Genomic DNA, 27,351 nt, shown 5'->3' with positions numbered 1-27,351 from the left:
CGGCATCTCCACATCTAGACAGGGTAGACAAAAAAGACTTGTTTCCCTTAGCTGAGGGGCCAATTACCAGGGGGCATGGATTTAAGGTGGGAGAATTAGAGGGGACATGGGAAAAAACCTTTTCATCCAGAGGAAGGTTGTCTTCTGAGAAGCACTCAATTCGTTTAAAAGGCATCTGAAATATTAGAACCTGCAAGACTACTGATCAGTGCTGGAAAATGGCATTCAAATGAACAGTTTTTTTCTCTTTTTTGACCAGAGAGACATGATGGGCTGAAAGGCCTCTTTTTGCAGCATAATTACTGTGGTTTTATGATTCTAATAGTGTGGGAGAATCTATATGGCTGGAAATGTGGCGGCTCAATACCCAATGAGCGACACGCTGCATGTAACTCATGGTATGTCAGGAATGCACCCAGATTTATAGGGTAGGATTCCCTGTGTAACCATTTTGGAGCGAAGGGGAGAAAATTATTTCCTGACTACAGATGCAAATTGGAGGGTGTTTCATTACTTTAGCCTGAATGTGAAAGGTGAAGCTACTTTTGATAAACAAGAATATCTGGAATTTCTTGTGCACTGATAGCAAAAATTGGCAGAGGGAGTTGGGGAAAGCTGAGAGTGCATGGGTGCATGAGAGAGAGAGAGAACTGAGAGCACAGAGGGAGAGTGTGAAGAGAGATAACGCTGAGCAAATCTCCTCTCGATCAAAACTTGCAGCTTCGCAGTAATTTTTATGATAGAGGCAGCATTTACATGGACATCCTGGACAAACCAGTCGCTGACATAACCTATTGAAATATTACTAACGTACGAGTTAACTCATTTACACACACTTGTGTTAATTGATTCCTGGAACTTCCTCCCTAACAGCACTGTGGGTGTACCTACACTACAGGGACTGCAGTGATTCAAGAAGGCAGCTCACGACCAACTTCTCAAAGGTGACTAGGGATAAAAACAAATACTAACTTAGCCAGCGTCGCCCACATCCCATCTAATAATATTTTTAATTTGCACACAATGATCTGTAATCTATTCAGACACACATTAGAACAATTATACATTAACAATCACACACATTTATATGTCTACACACACACACATGCCCACACATTTGCCTAATCTGCCTCAAGCAATAACTTGAGCAATATCTGATTTCATTCGTTTGAAGAATAAAGTCTTATCTTTATCCTGGAATTATTCCAATAAGCAAATTAGTCCATTATTGTTTTCCTTAAAACTAATCAAGCTACAACCAAATGAGTGCATGAGAATGTGATTAAGATCTGTTACAGATAAGCTATGAGCCACAATCCTGTTGTCATTCAACAGATTAGACATTGTCAAATCAGTTTAAGTGAGACATTTAGTTTCTGATATCAGGCAACATGCAGCACATACCAGGCAATGTGTTCCCAAAGCTGCACTGACAACAGAGAAACCCGCCAGAATTCTACTGCCTTGCCCATCACGGAATCAGAGCGGGTGACGGTGGGACAACGGAAATGTTTGTTGACTTTGGGTGGGGAGGGGGGCATTTCCGGTCTTGCTCAAGTGAGGCCATAAAATCCCACCACTGTATCAAACCGGCTACAAAGCTAACAGCAGCAGGAGGTGTTCTGCATGGTGCTAACTCAAACTTTACCTCACTGTGTAATGGGGAGGAATTTGCTCAATGTTTTGCATCCATATTGGATAAACTCACCTCTACCTCCTATAAAGCCTAGGTGAAAGATTCTTGCTCATGTCTGGCACTGTGCAACCCATTTATGCATCTCTATCAAAAATTTGAGATGGGGTTGTGGGTGTGGGAGGAGAAATTCAGTATTGGAATTAGGGTTGCCAACTGGGATTTAATATATTCCTGGAGGTTTCATCACATAAGAAATAGGAGCAGGAGTAGGCCAACTAGCCCTTCGAGCCTGCCCCGCCATTCAATAAGATCATGGCTGATCTGTCGTGGCTCAGTTCCACATTCCCGCCCTCTCCCCATAACCCTTAATCCCCTCTCTCATCAAAAACCCATCAACCCGCGTCTCCCCATAGAGTGGGGACAAATCACATGATTTGTCCCCACTCTACAGCCAGCGCACCCTAGTGACACACTGCCTTTCTTCACCAATTGGAAAGCAAAAAGACTCATTAACCATTTGGATGATGCTTGACTTTCAGCCAAATAGCCTTTTCCGGCCTTTTCAATATTTTTATATTGGATAAAGAGGAACCTTCAAAGAATATGACAAAAAAAACCTTATTTAATGTCCTGATGATTTTTCTGCAGGATTACAAACAGTAGTGTCACGGGGATTGATCTTCAATTCCTAAATCTGTGACTGTGGAGAGGCATCCTAAAAAATGAAACATCTTTGAGTGGATACATTGGTGGTTATCATTTGATAGTCTTTAGATTCTGGAAAGGTTCCTGCAGACGAGAAAGCAGCAAATGTAACCCCATTATTAAGGAGGGAGAGAGAGGGGGAATACAGAACTACAGATTTGTAGTTTGACGCCAGCAGTAAGTAGTAGTAAGTAGTAAGTCAGAATCAATTACTAAGAATATGATAATTGGACATTTAGAAAATAATGGTAAAATTGGGTAGAGTCAACATGGGTTTATGAAATGGAAATCATGTTTAAGAACTTGTTGGAGGATTTTGAGGATGTTACTTGTAGCACAGATAAAGAGAACAAGTGGATGTAGCTTTTGATAAGGTCCCACACAGGTAGTTAGTAATAAAATTAGAGCAGATGGGATTGGAGGAAATATACTAGTACAGATTGAGACTGGGTTAAAAAGCAGAGAGTAGGAATAACCAATCATTCTCAGGATAGTAGGCTGGAGGGGTGCAATAACGATCGGTGCTAGGTCCACTGCTGTTCACAATCTTGCATAAATGATTTGGATGTGGAGACCAATTGTAATATTTCCAAATTTGCTGATGACGCCAAATAGAGTGGGAATGTAAGTTGTGAGGAGGATGCAAGGAAGCTTCAAGAAGACTTGGTCAGTCTAAGTGAATGGGCTAGAACATTCAAACCTGCATTGCTATTCAATGAAGTCATGGGTGACCTTCTACTTCAACACCATTTTTCTGCACTAGGAATAGAGGAATGTGCCGAATTCAACCATTATTTTCTCAGTTGCCTGTTATCACATCCTTTGTTATAGATTCCAACATTTTCCCTACTATTGATGTTAGGTTTATTGGTTTGTGGTTCCCTATTTTCTTTCTCTCTCTGAATAGTGGGGTTACATTTACAACATTGCAAACAGCAGGTACTGTTCCAGAGACTACAGAATTTTGAAAGATGATCACCAATGGTTAGAGTTTAGAAGGATGAGGGGGGATCTTATAGAGACGTATAAGATAATGAAGGGGATGGATAGGGTAGAGGTAGAGAGATTCTTCCTGCTTAGAAAGGATAGCAGGACTAGAGGGCACAGCCTCAAAATAAGGGGGGGGGTGCAGTTTAGATCGGAGTTGTGGAGGAACTTCTTCACTCAAAGGGTGGTGAGTCTCTGGAATTCTCTGCCCATTGAAGTGGTGGAGGTTACCTCGCTGAATATATTTAAGTCACGGGTAGCTAGGTTTCTGATAGACAGGGGAATTAAGGGTTATGGGGAGAAAGCGGGAAAGTGAAACTGATCCACTTCAGGTCAGCCATGATCTTGTTGAATGACGGGGCAGGCTTGAAGGGCTAGATGGCCTACTCTTGCTCCCATTTCTTATGTTCTTATGCTCTTATGTAACCTATCTACTATCTCCGCAGCTAATTTTTTCAACATTCTGGGATGTGGATCATTGGGTCCAGGGAATTTATCAACTTTACATAAGAACACAAGAACATAAGAAATAGGAGCAGGAGTAGGCCATCTAGCCCTTCGAGCCTGCCCCGCCATTCAATAAGATCATGGCTGATCTGTCGTGGCTCAGTTCCACTTTCCCGCCCTCTCCCCATAACCCTTAATCCCCTCTCTTATCAGAAACCCATCAACCCGCGTCTTAAAAATATTTAGCGAGGCAGCCTCCACCACTTCAACGGGCAGAGAATTCCAGAGATTCACCACCCTTTGAGTGAAGAAGTTCCTCCTCAACTCCGTTCATTAAAATCTCACAGTTCCTCATTTACTTTCCATTACTTCTGGGATGGTTTTTATCATTTTCCTCTGTAAAGACGAAGTCTTTTTTTAATTTCTCTGCCATTCCTCATTATGAATTCTTCACTTGTAACCCATGTTTGTTTTTGCTTATCCTTTCTGAAGCCTTTACGTTTTTTATGTTTCTCACTAATTTACTCTCATGTTCTAATTTCACTTTCTTAATCTTTTTCTTGGTTATTCTTTGCAGAATCTAAAATGTTATCAATTCTCAGGTTTACCATACTATCTCTTCCTTTGACCTACTGCATTCCTTGATTTCCTTTGTTAACCATGGTTGGAACACTATCTTTGCTGGGTTTTTGTGCATTAAAGGAACATATTTTTGGTGTGAACTATGTATTAGTTCCTTAAATGTTAGCCATTGCCTAATTACTGTCATGCTTTTAACATAGTTTCCCAATCTATTGTAGCCAATTTCCCCTTCATACCTGCTTTGATTTAAATTAGTCTTTTTATTTAAGACCCCAGTCTCTGCTTGGACTACATCACCTTCAAACTCAATGTAAAGTTCTATCACATTATGGTCACTCATTTCTAAAGACTTCTTGACCACAGGATTATTAATTAGCCCTTTTTCATTGCGCAATACTAGACCTAAAATAGCCTGTTCCTTGTTTGGTCCCCCAACATGCTGTTCCAGGAAATCATCTTGCATACATTTTAAAAATTCATCCTCCACAACATTAATACTAATCAGGTTTATCCAGTCTATATGTGGATTGAAACCATCCTGATGATTACCAAACATATTGTTGTTGGACGCATCTCTAATTTCCTGATTAATACTATGATTTACATAACCACTGGTATTTGGTGGCCTATAAACATTGCCCAAAAATATCACTTGCTGTTTGTTTGTTCTACCCAAACTGATTTTATATCTTGGTCTTTAGAATTAAAAGGTCATGTCTCACTACAGCACTAATGCCTCTTTAACAGAATCATAGAACCCCACAGTTTAGAAAGAGGTCCTTTGGCCCATCGAGTCTGCACCGACCACAATCCCACCCAGGCCACACCCCCATATCCCCACACACTTTACCTGCTAATCCCTCTAACCTACGCATCTCAGGACACTAAGGGGCAATTTTTTAGCATGGCCAATCAACCTAACCTGCACATCTTTGGACTGTGGGGGGAAACCGGAGCACGCAGAGGAAACCCACACAGACACAAGGAGAATGTGCAAACTCCACACAGACAGTGACCCAAGCCGGGAATCGAACCCAAGCCCCTGGAGCTGTGAAGCAGCAGTGCTAATCACTGTGCTACCGTGCCACCCCCCGGGTGGTGGGAGTGAGCTACCCCACCGCCTTTTCCCCAGTTTCCTGTACTTGCTGAATGTCACACACTTCAGGTCCCAGCTTCAGTTTCTTGTAACCATGTCTCTTTAATGGCTATCAATCAGACATAAGAAATTCTGTCTGAGTTGGCAATTTATTTGTTTTATTGCAAATGCTGCAAGCATTCAGATACAAAGCCCTTAATTCAGTTTCTTTTCACTGTTTTTGTAAACTCTGACCTTATCTGCTGGCTTAAGTTTGCAATCACTGTCCCTTCCTGCCATACTCTCTGATCATCATTTCCTTTATTGTTACTGTCATCTGTAGCCTAGTAATTTCCCTTTAATTTACTCAATGTAACCTGACATAATCCCTTCACTTACTCTAGTTTAAAGCCTTCTCTACTTGCCTAGTTATACAACTCACTAGACCACATCCCAGCATAATTCAGGTGAAGACCATGCCAACAATACAGGCCCCACACTCCCCAGTACTGGTCCCAGCGTCTCACAAGCAGGAAGCCACATCTCTCACACCAGCCTTTAAGTCACGCATTCATCTCTCTAAACTTAATTACCCTCTGCCAATTTCCACATGACTCAGATAATAATCCAGAGGTTACCAGCTTTGAGGTTGTGCTCCTCATACTCACCTCACAGAACCACTTTCCTAATCTTACCTACATCATTGGTACCTAGACTGACCACAACAACTGGAGCATCCCCCTCCCACTGCAAGTTCCTCTGAAGCCCTGAGCAGATATCCTGCCTCAGGTTATACATCTGGATCCCAAATGTGGTAAGTAAAATGATTTTCTTCTTATTCTCCTCCTCTATTCCATTAGCCCTGAAAAAATACTCCAGTTGTTCCTGCTACTGGACCCAGTGCTCAATGGTCCTATCAAAGCTTTCTAGCTTCTGAAAGAGAGACATGCCTGCTCTCTCTTTTTCAGGCTTAGATTGACCTGATTCACCCTGCAGTTTTGCAATGACATTCTCTTTGAATTCCTCACTGCAAACAGAGACACTCTGATTTACCTCATCACCAATGTAGTAATTGCAAGGATTGGAGAGTACTAGTTCATACAACAAACTATCATAGAAACCCTAGAGTGCAGGAGAAAGCCATTCAGCCCATCGAGCCTGCACCGACAATAGTCCAACCCAGGCCTTATCCCCATATTTACCCTGCTAGTTCCCCTGACACTAACAGACAATTTAACATGGCCAATTCATCTAAGCCACACATCTTTCAGACTGTGGGAGGAAACCGGAGTATCCAGAGCGAACCCACAGACACAGGGAGAACGTGCAGACTCCATGTAGACAGCTACCCAAGCCGGGAATCAAACCCGGGTCCCTGGCGCTGTGAGGTAAGAGCGCACCACTGTGCCACCCACCATTTATTTATAAATAGATTAATGTGCAGAATATTTCTATGATGTTAATATTTTTAGTTTAAGGATGTATTTTGGCTGTAAAAGTCCATCCTGAGATCTTCACGTTCATTCCTTATTGAGTGAATGGATCAAATGCTTTTTGATGTATACCTCTTAAAGAGGCCAGTTACTACAGCATACTTCTGGACATTTGTCTCGGCTGCAGGGAGTTGTGTCTAAAGTAGACTGATGACAAATATCAGGAGCAATATTTAGTTATTAACATGGAAAAATATGAGAAATACAGGAGGGAATTGAAAATCCAGATACGATCTATGGAAATTCATCAAAGATGCCAAAAGACAGTACTGGACCAAGCTAGAGTCCCAGGCTAGCCCCATGGACACCTGCCAACTGTGGCAATGTCTGTAAAACAAAACAGGCTACAAGATGAAGGCAGGTAAAATCACTGGCTCCAACTCATCCCTTCCTGATGAGCTCAACACGTTCTATGCCTGTTTTGAGCAAGAGGTCAGTGGGAGCATGCCCTCCATCCCAGAAGCCTTGGATGAACCTGTATCCAAGGTCACCATTGTCAACATCAGAGCAGCCTTCTCAAAAGTCAATACACAGAAAGCAACTGGCCCGGATGAGATACCCGAACAAACACTCAGGTCCTGCACTGACCGGCTGGCAGGGTATTTGTAGACATCATCAACCTCTCTTTACACCAATCTGAGATATCTACCTGCTACAAGAAGATGACCATCATCTCTGTACCAAAGAAAAGCCAGGCATGTGGCCTAATGACTACCATCCAGTGGCTCTGACATCCATCATTATGAAGTGCTTCGAAAAGTTGTCATTGCATAAGTCAATTCCTGCCTACTGGATTGTCTGGATGCACTATAGTTCACCTATCGTCACAACAGGTCCACAGCAGACACTATCTCCCTGGCCCTAGACTCAACCCTGGAACACCTAGACAACAAAGACACCTATATCGGACTCCTATTTATTGATTACAGCTCAGTCTTCAACACCATTATTCCCACAAAACTCATCTCCAAAGTTTGTGGCCTGAAGCTTGGCTCCTCCCTCTGCAACTGGATCCTAGATTTCCTGACCCACAGACCGCAGTCAGTGAGGATAGGCCACAACACCTCTTCCACAATCACCCTCAACTCCAGGGCTTGGCTAGGCTGTGCCCTCAGCCCCTTACTATACTCCTTTTATACTTATGACTGTGTGCCAAATAGCCTTCCACTTCAATTTTTAATTTTGTTGACATCACCACCATGTGAGCCGGATCTCAAACAATGATACAGTACAGGAAAGAGATAGAAAATCAGGTGAACTGGTGCGACAACAATAATCTCCCCCTCAATGTCAACAAAACAAAGCAGATGGTCATCGACTTCAGAAAGAGTAGTGGAGGGTATGACCTTGTCTACATCAATAGGTGCAAAGTAGAAATGGTTGAGAGCTTCAGGTTTTTAGGTGTCCAGATCACTAACAACCTGTCCTGGTGCCCCCATGCTGACGCTGTAGTTAAGAAAGCCCACAATGCCTCAACTTTCTCAGGAGACTAAGGAAATTTGGCACGTCCACTGCAACTCTTACCAACTTCTATAGATGCATAATGAAAGCATTCTTTCCATACAGCTTGGTATGGCTCCTTTGTACAAGACCACAATAAACTACAAAGGGTCATGAATGAAGCCCAGTCCATCATTCAAACCAGCCTCCCATCCATTGACTGTCTACACTTCCCACTGCCTCGGAAAAGCAGCCAGCATAATCAAGGACCTCACGCACCCCAGACATTCTTTCTTCCATCTTCTCCCGTTGGGAAAAAAGATACAAAAGTCTGAGGTCATGTACCAGCCAACTCAAAAATAGCTTCTTCCCTGCTGCCATCAGATTTTTGAATGGACTTACCTTGAATTAAGTTGATCTTTCTCTATAACGTAGCTATGACTGTAACACTACATTCTGCACTCTCTCCTTTCCTTCCCTATGTATGGTATGCTTTGTTTGTGTAGCACACAAGAAACAATAATTTTCTCTGTATACTGATACATGTGACAATAATACATCAAATCGTATCAAAATGTTAGTACAAGAGGCAAGGAGAAATGATTAGGTTGAACACTAAAATATTTAATAAGCATAAAAGTGTAGGTAGCAAGCTCAGGCAAAAGCTGAGCTTATTAAGGAACAAGGAAATCTTCATGTAGAGGTAGTTTACATTGCTCAAGTATTAAATGAGTACTTTGCTGCTGTATTCACAAAGGGAGCTGACAAAGTGAAGGCAATGCAAAAACAGATTGAAGTTATGGAGAGGAGACTAAAATATAACAAATTCATACTAAGATTAACATTACTAAATGTTGATTAGTCACCTGGTCCAGGTGGAATGTATCCTTGGATGCTGAAAGAAGCAAAGGTGAAAGTGGCAGGGGTCCTGATCACATTCAATCCTCATTAAGTACAACCTAAGGATTGCTGATTGTAATGATGTAAACTCTCAGACTTCATCAGGCACGCAGTGGGGTGATTTTGAGCCCGCATTCTCCTTCCTTGGGAAATGTGGCATGCAGTCGGAAAATGAGATTCATGCCAATAAGTTTCTGAATTCCGATCTTCCAGTTCCCTCGCTGGTGGAATAGCGAGAAACATGCCACAGGACACCAGGAAGTTCATTTTAGTACATTATCATGTCACCCGGGTGGGGTCCCATGAGAAGCTGGGCTATCAGGGCAGAGGGCAGGATTCAGGAATGGGCTGCATCTCCCCTCATGTGGCCTGAAGGGCCTCGCACTCAGGACAGAATGACTGTGGTATGACTGAAACCCACACTCAGGCAACAGTGTGAGAGAGAAGTCCAAACTAATTGTCGGGGTGCTTGCATGCAATGGTAAATCTCAATGGTGTGGAGATGCCGGTGTTGGACCGGAGTAAGTTACTGGAGCCAGCAGTTTGCCCCAAATCTCAATGGGTCATAGAAGGCTGCTCAGCTCTGCACCTTTTGTGACCTGGGAGAAACAGGGTATGCTCTGGGAATGTGCTGGATATGCTAATTGCTGGTCTCATGATTCAGCTGAGCCTCATCTGTCACAAGAGGCAGATATTTGGCTGAACAGCCATCCCAGCCTCCTCCTCCTCTCCTCACCCATCCTGCCCCACCAGTGATTATGCCAATAAATGACGTGCAGCAAGAAAACACTGCCATTTAATGAAGGTCACCTTTTGACCGTTTGTAAACCAGTGTCCCAGGCATTGAGGTGATATTCCCAGAAAAGCTGCAACATCACACAGAAAACATTGATGTGCCCCCCCAGTGCAAGGAGTGATGGTGATAACTATCATCATGCACCCCCAATTAAGGTCATGATGGGGTCATCGGCAGGGCCCTCTCATTAGGATGCAAACGCTGATCAATCTAGCCACTCGACTGCCCTCTAATGTGATACCAGGTTTGTTTTATGGGGAGTTGGGCCTGGGAGAATGTGGCCATTTGGTGCCACTAAGACCCTGGTGGGTGCACATGCTGCATCCTGCTGGAGCTGGCAGTGACCAATGTGGAGATGTGGCTAAAGTCTCAAAGAACAAGGTGTAAGGGATGGCATTGAGCCACCTACTGAGTGTGCTGCTATTGGGGATAGTCCCAGGGGAATTGAGGGTTGAGGGTCAGGACTCTTTCTCGAACCCTTGTAACTTATTGCGGTTTTTTCTTCTTTACAGGTCATGGTCTGGAGGATCATGGAGCCTGTCGAGTTGGCTATCCTATTTATTGGCATTGAGCAGCGGCAAAGGTACCAACATGCAGCGCCAGCTGGCCAGAACCAGCACCTTGCAGAGGAGGGAGAAGCTGGGCCTGTCACTGTTCCGGGAGCAATATTTTTCATTGTGGGAGGCAGTTTGCTGTGGTGTTCCACAAGGATCAGTTTTGGGCCCATTAATCTATCCAATTTTTATAAATGACCCCAACTCTCAGATGTATAGATCAGTTTGTATATAGGATGTTAGAAAATTTGGCGCTAGTAGATTTTTTTTTTAAGTCATGGGCTCTGAGTATCACTGGTTGGGATAGGATTTATTGTCCGAGTGACTCACAGGGCCATTTCAGAGAGCAGTTAAGAGTCAACCACATTGCTGAGGGTCTGAAGTCACTCGTAGGCCAGACCAGGTAGGGACGGCTTATTTTGTTCCCTAAAGGGACATTATTGAACCATTAACATAATCAACAATGGTTTCATGGTCATCAATAGACTTTTAATTCCAGATTTTTACTGAATTCAAATTTCACCATTACTGTTCGAGGGCAATTCAGAATGGGCAATAAATGTTGGCCCAGCCATTGAAGCCCAGGTCCCATGAAAGAATAAAAAAAAGTTAACAACCACGTTACTGTGGGTGGAGAATCACATGTAGGCCAGACCAAGTAAGTCTGATTGTAAGATTTGGTACAGTACTGCCCACACAATGATGTAAGAAGAGAACATAAGAACATAAGAAATAGGAGCAGGAGTAGGCCATCTAGCCCCTCAAGCCTGCCCCGCCATTCAATAAGATCATGGCTGATCTGTCGAAGCTCAGTTCCACATTCCCGCCCTCTCCCCATAACCCTTAATCCCCTCGCTTATCAAAAACCCATCAACCCACGTCTTAAAAATATTTAGCGAGGCAGCCTCCACCACTTCAACGGGCAGAGAATTCCAGAGATTCACCACCCTTTGAGTGAAGAAGTTCCTCCTCAACTCTGTTCTAAACCGCCGCCCCTTTATCTTGAGGCTGTGCCCCCTAGTCCTACTGTCCTTTCTGAGCGGGAAGAGTCTCTCCACCTCTATCCTATCCATCCCATTCATCATCTTATATGTCTCAATGAGATCTCCCCTCATTCTTCTGAACTCTAATGAGTTCAAGCCTAGTTTATTCAGCCTCTCCTCATAGCTCAACCCCCTCAACTCCGGTACCAGCCTAGTAAACCTCCTCTGCACTCTCTCCAAGGCCAAAATATCCTTGCGTAAGTGCGGCGACCAAAACTGCACACAGTACTCCAGCTGCGGCCTCACCAGTGCCCTGTACAGCTGCAGCAAGACCTCCCTACTTTTATATTCAATCCCCCTCGCTATGAAGGCCAGCATCCCATTAGCCTTCCTGACCACCTGCTGCACCTGCAGGCTGGGTTTTTGCGACTCATGCACAAGGACCCCGAGGTCCCTCTGCACCGTCGCCTGCTGCAGTTTTTCACCACGTAAGTAATAGTCCTTCCTACCATTATTCCTACCAAAGTGGACCACCTCGCACTTGCCGACGCAGAGCTAGGATCAGTCTAGGTATGGACAGACATGTGTAAAGATGTAGACTGGAGACAGCTCCATACCTGTATCCTTTACTGTATATATACACATATAGTTGTGAAGCAATCCACTGACTGCCATTCCCCTGCTTTCTCTCCATATCCCAGCGCATTGTCCTTTTCAGGTAACTGTCTAATTCCTTTCTGACTACTTGATTGAATCTACCTCCACCACATTCTCAGGCAGTTCATTCCAGATCCCAATTGCTCACTGCATGCAGAAGTATTTTCTCATTTCATGTTTGCTTTTTGATGCCAATTACTCTAAATTTGTGCCCTTTCTTTCTTGAGTGGGAACAGTTTTTCCCACCTACACTTTTCAAACCCCTCACAATTTTGAATATCTCCATCAAAGAGGCCATTCTATCTGTTATCCAGTACAAACTATAGCAATCTAAAACTAATCCCACTGTCCTGCCCTTGGCCTACAACCCCATCTTGTCCTGTTTCAAATATTCACCTTTAAAAGGTACCTCTCCTTCATTTCTCTCCTCACTTTTAGTGACAATTTTGAATTCGCTGGCCCTACTCATCCAACAAACAGAACTTGTCCTTCCAGCTTCAGGCCATTAACATTTTTCATAATGATACAACCATTTCTTCAACCTTTCTTAGACTTCCTGCTGGAATGCAAATAGATCCGGTATTGCAAGTCTCTTCTCAAAACTATATTTTCTCAATGCTGAGGCCATCTAAGCAAAGCAACCTTATTCCCTAAGACATAAAAATGAGCCTATCCACAGCTCTGCTGCTTGCATCCTATTGCATGTTGAATTCTTCTCACCTGTCACCTCTGTGCTTGCTCACCTACAAAGGCTCTGGTCTGCACCTTGATCTTAAAATCCTTATTTTTCAAATTCCATATGGCCTCACTCCCCCCCTTCCCTATTTCTAATCTCCTCCAGTCCTATAACTCCCAGGGATCTTGCCACTCTTCCACTTATGGTGACTTGTGCATCCCAATTTCTTTGGCTCCACTAATGTCAGCCATGTTTTTAGCTGCCTCAGTTCCAAGCTCCTCCCTAAACCTCTCCACTCCACCCTTTCTCCCTCCTTTCAGAAGCAGCTTAAAACCAACATCTTTGCAAAACGTTTGGTCACCAGCACAGTGTCAAATATTAGTTGGGTTACACTCTATGTTGCACCATGGGACACTTTATTGTTTAAAGCACTATATAAATGCAAATTGGTTGAAAGAGCTGACAGGACAATATGCAGATATGAGAGTCCCTTCCAATATTGCTTTGTTTCTGATCAGGATTGGTGTTACCATCACAGAGCGACGATTGGTGCTTGATGTAATCATTACCAACCTCAGGGAAATTGCTCCAAAATGCAAAAATAGCCTTAAGACATTTTTTTAGGGCTTATCATTTGTATCATCACATGGGTGGGGGGTAAACCAGAGACTATGGCCTGAACTCTGTTTTATGGAATAGGAACTGAGTGGATCTTCTGTTTGCCCAATGGTGGCATATCTGATCTGTTGGAAGTCCCAAAACACAAAATATTTTAGGTGGATGATTGTGCTGTTCAGGTTCAACACTTGAATGGAAATAGTGGTGGTGGTGAAGGGGTATGGTGGGGAAGGGTACAATAGAGAGCGAGAGGCAAAGTATGTCTCTATATGAACTGTACTCAATTTCCCCAATGCTTTGGCAGTCAATTGTAGGTCCAAACTATCTCAAAGAAAACAGCAGTATCATCACAGAAAATGACTTTTTTAATGTGAAACATGAGAAAGAATATATTTGTTAGTAAATCAAGAAACACAAACGAATAAGAAAATAAATGAAGGTTCCTGAAATGCTGTTCTAATGCTCAGTGATCTCCCCAAGTAGACAGTCAACAAACTGATCACCTCATGGATCCACCAGGGACTAGGATGGGCAGGTTTTCAATCGCTAACCTGTTCCCAAATTCAGACAACCCAAGAACAACTCGCATAAACTGATGTACCTGTAGAAAGGCAAAAATACCTGAACTCCATGAGCCATTCCCAGCCCTGCCTCAACTACCTACCTCCCAACTCCAGGGAGGAGCCAGACCAGCTGAAGGTGTCTTGACCCTGAGGTGCTGCATGGGCACATTCACCTTCCAGTACAGCACTGTTCAGCAACCTTGTAGCATTCCCACTGAGTACAGCACCAGCATTATCTGTCTGCTTTTTGGAGTGCAAGCACACTTTGTGCATAGTCCTCTTGTCTCAAACTGTGGTGCGTACAGAAAGATGAGGGAGGAGTTGGGAGTTAGGTTTGGAATAACCTTAAAGTTCACACAAGACCACTGGACCTATATTATCAATCTGGGAGTTGCTATCTCTAACTTGCTGTAATCCTGGAGGTTTCATCTTATGACCAACTCCTTCCAACAGCCCTGATCCTGTACTTTCCTCACTGGTCACCTTACCCGTCAATCCTTACAGTGCAATTCCTTCCCAGCCCATTGGAAAGTGAGTAGACTTATTACACTTGATCGGAAGATTTTTGACTGCTCAACAGTCTTTTCATTTTCATAACCAATAACCAAACGAGATGGTTTTTTTAAAATGCAACCCCCCCCCCCCCCCCCGCACACACACACCCCCCGCCTGCTCAATAGTTTTTCTCCTGGGTTGCTCTCAGGGGTGTCCTGGAGATTAATCCCCAATTCCTGAAAACTGCAAGACAATCTGGAATGTTGACCACCCTGAGAAACCCAACAGGCGTGTCCCCCAGACAGCAACCAGAGGCTGCCGAGAATCCCTATCCATCAAGACAGAGTGGCCAGTGGTGTTACCCCGCATTGCTCTGGAACAGTTTCTCGCTTGTATATTCTATCCAGATCTTTCGTGGTTTTGAACACCCCGATCAAACCAAGTTCACCTTCTCCGAGGGGAACAGTCACTCAGTCTGTCTAATATCCAAGGATGAGGATATGGAAGGATCGAGCTGGCGATTTCACTGTGGACAAGTACCTGATTCCAGCAAACAAGGCTCTTTAGAGCTACCCATGCAGAAGGTGTGGGGGTGGGGGGGGGGGGAGGCAGTGGGGAAAGGGACTGTGAAGGCACTAGGATTTTAACCAGTAACAAAGCAGTAGCGAGTATTTAACACCACGCACCAACAAATTGCAGCATTGATGAACTTTCTAATGCTTTGATTTCACTGAGGAGGAAGGGAATAAGGAAGCAGCCGCTGCCTCTGTGTCTCTGTTCTGTGTTATTTAGTCAGCTCTCTCTTTCTTGCTGCCTGCAATGAAAGCCCTGACCTCTGAGCTGCGTGTGAACGCAAAAGCAACAAGATCTTGTTTTCTTCCTCATCACTCAGCTGTCACGTTACGAAAAAAATGTTTTATTTACAGAACAGGCAGATCCGGTGTAAAAAGGATTGACTCATGAGGCAGTCCCAGGCAGTTCCTGGAACAGGAACAGACACAAAGAGGGAGAATTGTTTTTAATCAGAGGCACTGACAGATCTGCTCCATCGAGCAGGAACTGAACATAGGGTATCAGCTCTGCCCATCACAAGCTGTGTTCTTCAGGAACTGCTCCCGTGTTTGAACATCAGTCATGCTTTGTCTCGTTCCCTGTGTTTAATTGATCTAATGCGTAAAGGACTATTCTCATAGGGAGTGTGGGTGGGTTACAATGCTATAACTGACATCCTTACTCGCACAGTAACAGCACAAATGTAACAATTCAACTTTTTTGTCTTTTAGGATCCATCCTAATACACCATTCCTCTGTAATGCGACTGCTCAGTGGCCATTCCCAACATCCAATCAGGGACGGTGTACATTGTAGCAATGAATGGTATGTGGATGCCAATATTGAAAGGAATTTCTTTTAGCGCAACTTACAAGAACTGAAAAATTCACACGCAACACCGTGGTACTGCAGGAATCCAGAGTCACATTCCACAGGGAGAGAGTGTTGCTGCAGTAATCCGGTGCCACACTCCAGAGGGACAGTGTCACTGCGGTAATCCAATGCCACATTACAATGGTTGCAGAGTTAGTGCAGTAATCCAGTGCCACACTCCAGAGGCACAGAGTGTCATTGCAGTAATTCAGTGCCACATTCCACAAGATACTGTGTTACTGCAGCACGCTAATGCCACATTCCACAGGGAGATATTGTTACTGCTGTAATCCGGTCTCACACTCCACAGGGAGTGTTAGCAGTAAACCAGTTGCAAATGCCACAGGGTGATTGCTACTGCAGTTAGTTATCCAGTGCCACATTCCAGAAGAACAGAGAGTTCCTGCAGTAATCCAATCTGACACTCCACTGGAAGTCTGGAATAATCCACTGCAGTAAGAAGTCTCACAATGCCAGGTTAACCTGGTGTTGTGAGGCTTTTTATTGTGCTTGCCCCAGTCCAACGCCAGCATCTCCACACCATAATCCAGTGCCACAGTCCACAGGGGCAAAATATTACCACAGGATCCCAGTGCCATATTTTACATGGTTAACATTCATTGGCAATATTGTACAATATTTACATCGGTCTTGCTTTAATATTGCCTGTTCGAATCAAAATGAGATATATTTCAAATTTTTTCTTAATAAGTCTATGATTTCTGATATAATCTGTTAAACATGCCAGGACCGTTTCTTGTGGCTCTGATATCCTCCCTGCTATTGAATAATAACTGGTCTTTGCTCATGATTATTTTCCTCACCTACCTGCTCTAACACCCTACCTGCTCAAACACTATCTACATACCCTTCTTCCTTTTCTGTCACATTTTAGCACTTCCTTAACCACATCTGATGATGGCAACTTTCACATTCTAACCACTGTCTGGGTTTCTTCTGAATTCACTGCTGCATTTTATTAATCACGATCCCTAATTTTTGTTCCTTAGCTTTGGTCTCCCCTGGAAGTGGAAAAATCTTCTCTATGACTTTCATATCAATCTGTTTCATTTTTTAAAGCTGTCCCTCAGTCACCCCTTTTCTAAATACCCACAGCCAGTTCAGTCCTTCCTCAGTTCTAACCTCTCAGCTCCAACATCACCCATGTAAATCCTATTTTATTTGTACCTTCTCCAATGCCTCTATGTCCTTCCTGTCATTATGGAGACCAAACTGTACGTAACACTCCATTTAAAAAATATATTTATTCCTTCCTGGGTGTCATCCCATCATTTGTTGCCTGTCCCTAATTTCCACTGAATTGCGTGTCTTGCTGGGCCATCTCCAGAAGGAAGTTAAGCATCATAAGAACATAAGAACATAAGAAATAGGAGCAGGAGTAGGCCATCTAGCCCTTCGAGCCTGCTCCGCCATTCAGTAAGATCATGGCTGATCTGAAGCGGATCAGTTCCACTTGCCCGCTTTCTCCCCATAACCCTTAATTCCCTTGTCTGTCAAAAACCTATCTACCCGTGACTTAAATATAATTAATGAGGTAGCCTCCACCACTTCAACGGGCAGAGAATTCCAGAGATTCACCACCCTTTGAGTGAAGAAGTTCCTCTTCAACTCCAATCTAAACTGCACCCCCCCTCCCTTATCTTGAGGCAGTGCCCTCTAGTCCTGCTGTCCTTTCTAAGCAGGAAGAATCTCTCTACCTCTACCCTATCCATCCCTTTCATTATCTTATACATCTCTATAAGATCCCCCCTCACCCTTCTAAACTCCAACGAGTACAGGCCCAGTCTATTTAGTCTGTCTTCGTAGTCCAACCCCCTCATCTCCGGTATCAGCCTAGTGAACCTCCTCTGCACTCCTTCCAAGGCCAAAATATCCTTGCGCAAGTGCGGGGACCAAAACTGCACACAGTACTCCAGCTGCGGCCTCACCTGTACCCTGTACAGTTGCAGCAAGACCTCCCTGCTTTTATATTCTATCCCCCTCGCTAGAAAGACCAACATTCCATTCGCCTTCTTGATCACGTGCTGCACCTGCAGACTGGGTTTTTGCGACTCATGCACAAGGACCCCCAGGTCCCTCTGCACCGTAGCATGCTGCAGCTTTTCGTCCTTTAAATAATAATCCCTCCTACTTTATTTCTGCCAAAGTGGATAACCTCACACTTGCTAACATTATACTCCATAACTGAGCATCTGGAGTCACATGTAGGCCAGACCAGAGAAGGATGGCAGATTTCCTCCCCTAAAGGTACATTAGTGAATCGGATGGGTTTTTATAGCAATTAATGATTGTTTAATGGTCACCATTACTGAGACTGGCTTTTAATTCCAGATTCATTAATTCACCACCAGCTGCCAGACGGGATTTGAACCGTGCTGCCAGACACCTGGGCCTCTGGATTACTAATCCAGTGATATTACCACAACGCCACCCTATCCCAATAGTGGTCTAACCATGGTTCATATATTAGAGGGTGCCAAAGAGCTGCATGCACAAGGAACAGAAATCGACATTTATGCCTTGAACCTGTTCTGTCATTTAATTAGATTGTGATTGTTTTTATCCGTTAATTCCTGCCTCTGTTCAGCACTCTTCAATACCCAAGCCCAACAGAAAAACTATTAGTATTGGTTTGGAAATTTTCAACCAACACACAGCCACAGCTGTTTCTTTTAGAAGTAAATACTCCAGCTTTCCACTAACTTTTGTGTAAAAAATGTTGCACAACATTACCCCTGTTTGGTCTGGCTCTAATTTTAAGATTATGCCCTTTATCTGCACTCCACCTGTCTCACGCCAGCAGGAGATATAGTTTCCCTTTGAACCCTGTCAACTCCATTAATCATTGGAAACATCCAAATTAAAATCACCCCTTAATCTTCTGTATTCTAGGGAACCTGCCCATAATTTAATCCTTTTAGCCCCAGTATGCTTCTGATTAATCTGCTCTGCCCTCCCTCAAAAATCAAGATATGCACCTCAACTCAGCATTTCCCTCTCCACATGCTGCCCACCCTGTATGGTTAGGTAATGTACACAAACAGGTCATGTAAAGATACAAACTCAATTTACAAAATAATGGTTGAAATGCGATTCTTTACAGGTAATCGGATGCCATCATCTCACATGAGAACACCATCCACCAGGTACACAGAACGTACATTTGCAACTCGGCCAATGTTGTCTACCTGATACGCTGCAGGAAAGGATGTCCTGAGGCATGGTACACTGAGGAGACTATGCAGACACTACGATAGTGGATGAATGAACACCGCTCGACAATCACCGAGGTGTTCTCTTCCTGTTGGGGAACACTTCAGCGGTCATGGGCATTCGGCTTCTGATCTTCGGGTAAGCGTTCTCCAAGGCGGCCTTCACAACACACGACAGCGCAGAGTCGCCGAGCAGAGACTGATAGCCAAGTTCCGCACACATGAGGACAGCCTCAACTGGGATCTTGGGGTCATGTCACACTATTTATAATCCCCACAATGTACAAAATCTCATTAACTGTCCTGGCTGGAGACAATACACATCTCTTTAACTTGTACTTAACCCTCTCTCCACTCACGTTGTCTGTACCTTTAAGACATGATTAGCTCTAAAGACTTGCATACCAACCATTATTTTGTAGATTGAGTTTGTGTCTTTATATGCCCTGTTTGTGATCAGAACTCCCCCTTACCTGATGAAGGGGCAGCACTCCGAAAGCTATTGGCTTTTGCTACCAGACAAACCTGTTGGACTTTAATCTGGTGTTGTGAGACTTCTTACTGTGTTTACCACAGTCCAACACCGGCATCTCCACATCATGTTTAGGTAATGACCTATGAGCACACAGAATCCCTCCTGCCGCAACAACGACATCCCTAAATCTCGACACCAGGTCAGAGAAGAAACCTGATGCTGCAGCCAGTACATATTGCAACCCAGTGCTTTTGGTATGGACACACAAGAGCCGGTTCACGTACCAATAGCATTCCATATGCCAATACTGCCTTTTTCTGAGTTCAACACCACCAATTCCACCACCCAGCCATATGGGTCAACTAAATAAACTATTCAGTAACATTTAATCAGCAAATAAAGTCATTCATATACTGTTCCTCCTTATGTAAACAATCTAGCCCATATCCTGTTCAAACCTATTTATTGATAATATTCAGCTATAAGGACAGCACAGATGTACAGTGGTTAGCATTGCTGCCTCACAGCATCAGGGACCCAGGATCAATTCCAGCTTCAGGTGACTGTCTATGTGGAGTTTGCACATTCTCCCTGTGTCTGCATGGGTTTCCTTTGTGTTCTCTGGTTTCCTCCCATTGTCCAAAGACGTGCGGGTTAGATTGATTGGCCATGCTAAATTGCACCTTCATGTCAGGGGAATTAGATGTGTGGGGTTACAGGAATAGTGGGTGGGATTGCGGTCAGGACAGATTTTATGGGCTGAATGGCCTCCTTTGTACTGTAAGGATTCTATGAAGAGTTTTGGCAAATTTCAACCAGAGATCGAATCTCTGGGAAAAAGGGAAATCTGACACATTAAATCTGTAAGCATTGAGTCCAGAAGAAGGAATTCAGCTTGGCGCAAACGTTTAGTTGAGCACATTTGAAATTGAACTCGCCCTCCAGAGGCATCATTGTTCCCTGTTTCAAAGTTTAATTCTTAAGGTTTTGGTCAGCTTCAAAAGCTCTTTGCTACTAAAAACATCCCTCAGAAACCCAGGTAGATTGTTTGTCAATAATTCCTACCTTGTCAGATTCCTGATGCTGCTGCCTCTTGTCTGCTGGTTTCCATTCAGATAGATGGTGAGCACCTGCTTCCCACTCAGCTCAAAATTATATGGTCAACATGACCAGCTGTGCTCCGAACTAACGCTATGTCTCACAGAAACAAACTGTGAGGAAGTGTCTGTCACAAGGATTTATCAGCAGTGCTGGAGCTTTTATGTTCAACAGTGCACCCTCCTGGTGTGCAAACAGTCACACTGTTAATACAGAGCAGAAGGAAGCAGACAGAGGTCAGTAATAGATCAGCTTTTCACTCACACACATCTTTGGAGATCGGATACTACATAGCTCAGGAGTCAGATTCTAATCTGCAGTGTGTCAGAGAAAGTGATATTAAGAAAGATGACAAAAAGTGGGAGAGCAAAGAAAGTCAGGAATGCTGCCAGACTTAGGGAGAAACACAGTAAGAATTCTCACAACACTAGGTTAAAGTCCAGAAAGGTTTATTTGGTAACAAAAGCCATTAGCTTTTGGAGCGCTTTCTGCCCCTTTGTCAGGTCATGAAAGGGCAGCAAGCGCTCCGAAAGCTAGTGGTTTTTGCTACCAAATAAACCTGTTGGACTTTAACCTGGTGTTGTGAGACTTCTTACAGATTTAGGGGGATACAGAGATTTGAGTGTAGGGCTGGGGGAAATTACAGAATTAGGGGGAAGTGAGGCCATGAATAGATTTGAAAATCAGGATGTGAATTTGAAATCTGAGGCAGAATAAACTCAGATGGTTGACCATGTGGGTATAGAAAGTGAAAGGGCGATCTAATTGAGGTGGTTAAGATATTTTAAGGAGACAATGGCAGACAGAAACTATTTTCTCTGGTGTTGGGAAGGGAGGAGTCCAGGACAAGGAAGCTTAACTTTCAAATTAAAATATTAGGTGTGACAGCAAAGATCATAAGAAATAGGAGCAGGAGTAAACCATTCTGCTGCAACTTTTACTTCAATTATTTGTCAGCCCACAAAACCCTTCACTCTCTTGTAGATCAAACATCTGTCCAGGATCAGCTTTGACTATATTCAATGACCCAGCCTCCACTGCTCTCTGTGACCCTCCAAAAAAATACATCTTAAATGGGAGATCCAAAATCACACAAATGTTACAGTACTGAAGGAGGCCTTTTGGCCCATCATGTCTGCACTGGCTCTCCGAATGAGCATTTCACCCCCTGCCATTTTTGATTTGATTTACTGTTATCACATGTATTAACATGCAGCGAAAAGTATTGTTTCTTGCACATTCTACAGACGAAATATTCCGTTCATAGAGAAGGAAATGAGAGAATGTAGAATGTAGTGTCGCAATCATAGCTAGGGTGTAGAAAAAGATCAACTTAATGCAAGGTAAGTCCATTCAAAAGCATGATAGCAGCAGGGAAGAAGCTGTTCTTGACTTGGTTGGTATGTGACCTTAGACTTTTGTATCTTTTTCTCAAAGGAAGAAGTTGGAAGAGAGAATATCTGGGGTGTGTGGGGCTTTGCCAAGTCAGTGGGAAGTGTAGGCAGAGTCAACAGATGGGAGGCTGGTTTGTGTGATGGATTGGGATACATTCATGACATTTCGTAGTTCCTTGTAGTCTTGGGCAGAGCTGGAGCCATACCAAGCTGTGATACAATGAAAAAAAATGCTTTCTATGGTGCATCTGTAAAAGTTGGTGGGAGTCGTAATCTATATGCTAAATTTTCTTACTCTTCTGAGTAGGCAGAGGCATTGGTGTGCTTTCTTAACTGTAGTATCGGCATGGGGTGGACCAGGATAGGTTGTTGGTGATTTGGACATCTAAAAACTTGAAGCTCTCAACTTTTCTACTTCGTCCCCATTGATGTAGACAGGGGCATGTTCTCCTTTACGCTTCCTGAAGTAAATGACAATTTCTTTCATTTTGTTGACATTGAGGGAGAGATTAATGTTGCCGCACCAGTTCACCAGATTCCCTATCTCATTCCTGTACTCTGTCATGTCATTGTTGGAGATCCGATCCACTATAGTTTCCTGCCTTCATCCTAGTGACTTTGTCACTTTTCAAATAATCATCTGGTGCCCTTATGAATGCTTGGATTGAACCTGCATTGAACCATCACACACTCAGGAAGTGTATTCCAGACCCCAACCACTCATTGTGTGAGACATTTTTTTCTCATAATGCTTTTGCTTCCTTTACCAATTACCTTAAATCTCTGTCCTCTGATTCTCGATAATTCTGCCAATCAGAAGTTTCTCCTTATCTGCACTGTTTTCAGACCCCTCATGATTTTAATACTTTTTTCAAATCTCCTGTCAACCTTCTTTTTTCCAATGAGAAGAATCCACAATCTTCTACAATCTTCATAACTGAAGTTTCTCATCCCTGGAATCCTTCCCATAAACCTCTGCTGCACTCTCTCCAAATCCTTCACATCTTTCTAAAATGCAGCACCCAGAAATGTACACAACACCCCAACTTCAGTCCGAATAGTGTTTCCTTGCTCTTGGACTCCATGACTTCCCTCTACTGAAGTGTTAGGATCCCAGTTGGTTATTACTGGACAACTTAGATCCCAGGTTATAAAACTGTCTTGATAAATCCTAACTTTTTTTTATTTAGAAATGTGGAAGGCTGAACAGAGTCACACGAGTTAGCTAATGAGCCAGCTGGTCTCACAGAAGCTCTAACCCGGATTTCTAATCTCCCCTCTCAAAGAACTCACCTTGGAATTTCCTCAAAAGCTCTGCTTTCACATGCACATCTTCAACAGGGATCCACCTTCAGGCTTTCAACCCCTCCTTCTGATGTTCCTCTCCCTGGGTTGCCTGCAGATTACTTTCTGCAGTTCCATCTCCTGTGTCCATCTCTGCCTAAAATTGCTCTTTTATTTCTCCCTGTGTCTGTGGGTCCCCATTGCTAGGCAACAGCCCAGTTTTTCTACTTTGTTTTAACTTCCCTAAACCACTTCAAGGGTTGTAAAACCATGTTAAAGTTCAGATGTGCAAACAAACCCACAGACGTGCAGGAAACTTTACAAATTAAGCCAAAAGTCAGCTTCCCCCTTTCTTAACATAGATACAGAAATATAAATTAAACTAAAAATTAAAGCTAAAAAAATTAAATCTAAAGCTATAGTTCACTTCTAACATTCACAAATACAAATACAATTTACTTAATATCTCTATGTCCTAATAGCAGTAATTAATCTCTAGTACATTCAGGCAAATCTCTGCTGCATCCTAAGGCATCCCTTGTGAAGTGGAGCATCAAGAATTTGAACAGAATCTTTGCAGGTTTAACATCCTATGCTTTCATTACTATAGCCAAGAGATTTTAATTATCCTTTAAAAAGCCTTTCAATAAGCCTTTTTAACAGCCTGTTCAAGTTATCCAGTCAACTTCAAAGATTTATGTACATAAATCCCCATATCTTTACCTGCACAGCCTCTAAGATTATACCACTGAGTTAATCTACTTCAGTCATTGTGTTGAAACTTTATAATATTAAGCACAGCCTTCAAGAAGAGAATGATTGGAAATAAATTGGGGAGTTCTTTCTCCAAGATGTCATGGAGCAGTAAGTAGATCATTGGGTCTACCATTTCTGTGACAGCTGTTATCACCTTGTATTCTTTCCTGGGAAGGCAAAAATTGAAAACTAAGTCATAGGCTCCAGAAATCCATTGACTATCATGTTCTTTGGTCTTGGTTTTAGCCATCGCTGTGTATTTGATAGATATTCTTGAATGCTCTCACTAAAATGATCCAATGTGATGCAGAAAGTCCATTTCATTTCCCCATCTGCCTATTTAAAAAGAATGGGAGATCGTGGTTTTCAAGACAGGTTTTAGTAGATGGACTGTGCAATGCCCATTTTCCCTACACTGCCTTGCTGGTTTCAGCACTGTGTCGAAATGTGTTTGAGGCCAGGATTTGAATGCTGACAATCTTTATGAAAATGTCAGTGGGAAACCTGGCTGTTTTTTCCTTATTCTTTCACAGGAGGCAGGCATTGCTGGTTATGCCAGCATTTATTGCTCACCCCTAATTGTCTTTGAGAAGGTGGTGATGAATTGCTTTCATGAATCGCTGTAGTTCCAGCAGTGTAGGTACCCACAGTGCTGTTAGGGAGGGGGTTCCAGAATTTAGACTTGATAGTAAAGGAACAGCCAGGTATTTCCAAGTCAGGATGGTGAATGACTTAGAAGGTAACTGCCAGATGGTGGTGTTCGAAGGTATCTACTGCTTATATCCTTCTACATGATAATGGTCATGAGGTTGGAAGATGCTGCGTAAGGACCCTTGGTGAGTTGCTGCAGTGCATCTTGTTGCCACTGTGCACTGTTCGTGAATGCCTTGCCAGGCAAGAGGGCTACTTTGTTGTGGATCGTGTTGAGCTTCTTGAGTGTTATTGGTGCTGCACTCATCCAGGCAAGTAGAAGGTATTCCATCACACTCCTCACTTGTGACTTGTAGATGGTAAACAGGCTTTGCGGAATTTCTGGCATCTGACCTGTTCTTGTAGCCACAGTATTTAAATGAATGTTTCAGTTCAGTTTCTGGTCAATAGCCCAGGACATTGATAGTTTATATCCAATTACATCTTGAAAGGTTTTCTATGCGTCATCATGTTAAGGAAAGGGATCAACTAAATTAAGCCATCAAAATCGAACCAATCAGGCTTTCTTACAAACATGCACTGATGTTGGTAATGTTTATCAAAGTGCACTTAATAATCATTCTGCACAATTGTTAATAGACTAACAAATGACAGAATGTTTCTTTTGCAGCTTCCAAGGTCACATGTGTCCTATTAGAAAGTGTGGAGACAGGCCTTGTAGGCAACCCAGAAACAATTCAAGTATTTTGCAATCATCCCTAATTATTGAGCCAAAAGTGACATGTATAGCGACGTATTCCATCACCATTCTGGCTTCACTGAATGGACAAAACTGCCGACACATTCTGCTCATTAAACCTATTCTAGTGAGGGACACAAAGATATGCAAATCACTGCTGAGATAAAACATTAACCATAACCACAATCAAATATTTATAACTTCAAAGTTTGTGTGATGCTGTTGGCATAGATATACCTATCAAAATGTTTAGCAATAGCAGCATTTAGCATCTCTTGTTGCTCTTTGTGAACTGGTGCATGCTCCAGAATCCAGGGAAGCTGCAGACCATCCCAGATAAGACTTCATCATAAGTCCAAGGGAGGGGATAACATTGCTGGCAAGCACATTGACCATGTGTGCTGTCCCTTAAATGATCAACATTGCAGGGCAACATAAACATGAGTCAGTCACAATACAGCTACCTTTGTTGGTGAGCTATTTAGAATATCAGTACTATTGGGACTTGTTACTTTCTAACAATATTGTTTACAGGTAAGCTGACAGCATGGGCATAATTTTATGCTGACAGACCGACATACAATGGGAAGACTGGTGCTGAGTTTGGAACCCTTTTGTTCTGTCAGTGGGATTTGTCTTGACACTCTATCTCAACCATAGCTTTCAAATTTTTTTAGTTCTTTCATGAAATGTGGGCATTGCTGGCAGGGCTAGTAGCATTTGTTGTCCATACCTAATTGCCCATGAGAAGGTAGTGATAAGCCAGCTTCTTTAACGCCTGCAGTCAGATCTGTAGCAGTTTGGTATAACAGTGGCTTGTTCGGCCATTTAAGAATCAACTATGGTGCTGGAGACATTTATAAGCCAGACCAGATTAAGATGGCAGATTTCATTCCTGAAAGGATAGTGAAGCAGAAAGGTTTTCATGACAACTGTCAGTATTTCATGGTTATTAATGCTGAGACTAGCTTCCCAATTCCAGGTATTTATAAAGCACATGGATTTATTGACAATTTAAATTCCACCAGTTGCTGTAGTGGAATTTGCACCCATACCACCTGAGAAGTAGCCTGACCAGAATGCAGATGTAGTGATGACCTGTAATCTGGGAATAAAGGAATTTTATTTAGAGGGAGTCAGAACACAAGGAAACCATGTTTATGAAGGTTAGTGAAAGCAAGGAACCCAGTTCTCTAGAGGAAGAGGCAACCATCAGGGAAATACTTTTTTCCCACTGGTTTGGGGGGTGGGGGGGTGGAGTGAATGAAAGAGACCACTCAGCTCAACCAAGCCAGTATGGCTGGAGGTTGCAGATACTGTTAGCAGTATGGGAGTGGGGTCCAGGATACAAGGATGGTGATGATGGTATGTCACACAATTTGAGAGGTTGTTTTTATTGCTCAATCTTGAGAACAGCGTCACTAATTGCTAGCAACATCACACACCTTTGCATAGTGACTGGGCATGATGCTGCTTTCAGGGATTTTGACTTTCCAAAACAGACTCTGAACAACTTTTCAGGTTCTCTTGAAGCACACGCACTTTGATTGCTAGTCTTCAGCCTGAGTCAGTTCACAGTTGATGATAGTTGTATATTTTCTATATCTGAGAACAATGCAGAGGATGACACTAGTTTCTAACTGTGTAGGAACTTTATTTACAGAGTTCTATATACAATGTTTTAGAATG

At 43.1% G+C, this 27,351-nt stretch overlaps 1 protein-coding gene and 1 long non-coding RNA gene across 3 annotated transcripts in view; one reads left to right on the top strand and one right to left on the bottom strand.

The window, feature by feature from the left end:
• LOC145340863 (anoctamin-7-like) overlaps positions 1-20,966 on the bottom strand; it is a 136,245-nt gene extending 115,279 nt beyond the window's left edge. For both annotated transcript variants that reach the window (XM_080185329.1, XM_080185330.1), the window contains exon 1: positions 20,806-20,966. The gene's annotated coding sequence lies outside the window, so the exon portion shown is untranslated. The remainder of the gene's footprint in view (positions 1-20,805) is intronic.
• Positions 10,937-19,804, top strand: LOC145341407 (uncharacterized). Its single transcript, XR_013886367.1, has 3 exons — positions 10,937-11,273; positions 15,891-15,984; positions 19,157-19,804. It is a non-coding gene; the product is annotated as an uncharacterized LOC145341407 (long non-coding RNA).
• Positions 20,967-27,351: the final 6,385 nt, after the last annotated feature.

This window comes from Carcharhinus amblyrhynchos, chromosome 3 (genome assembly GCF_965287045.1).
Source record: "Carcharhinus amblyrhynchos chromosome 3, sCarAmb.v2.hapA, whole genome shotgun sequence".
NCBI lineage: Eukaryota > Metazoa > Chordata > Chondrichthyes > Carcharhiniformes > Carcharhinidae > Carcharhinus > Carcharhinus amblyrhynchos.
The sequence above is the reverse complement of the archived record's forward strand: the minus strand, read 5'-3'. Positions and strand labels throughout refer to the sequence as shown.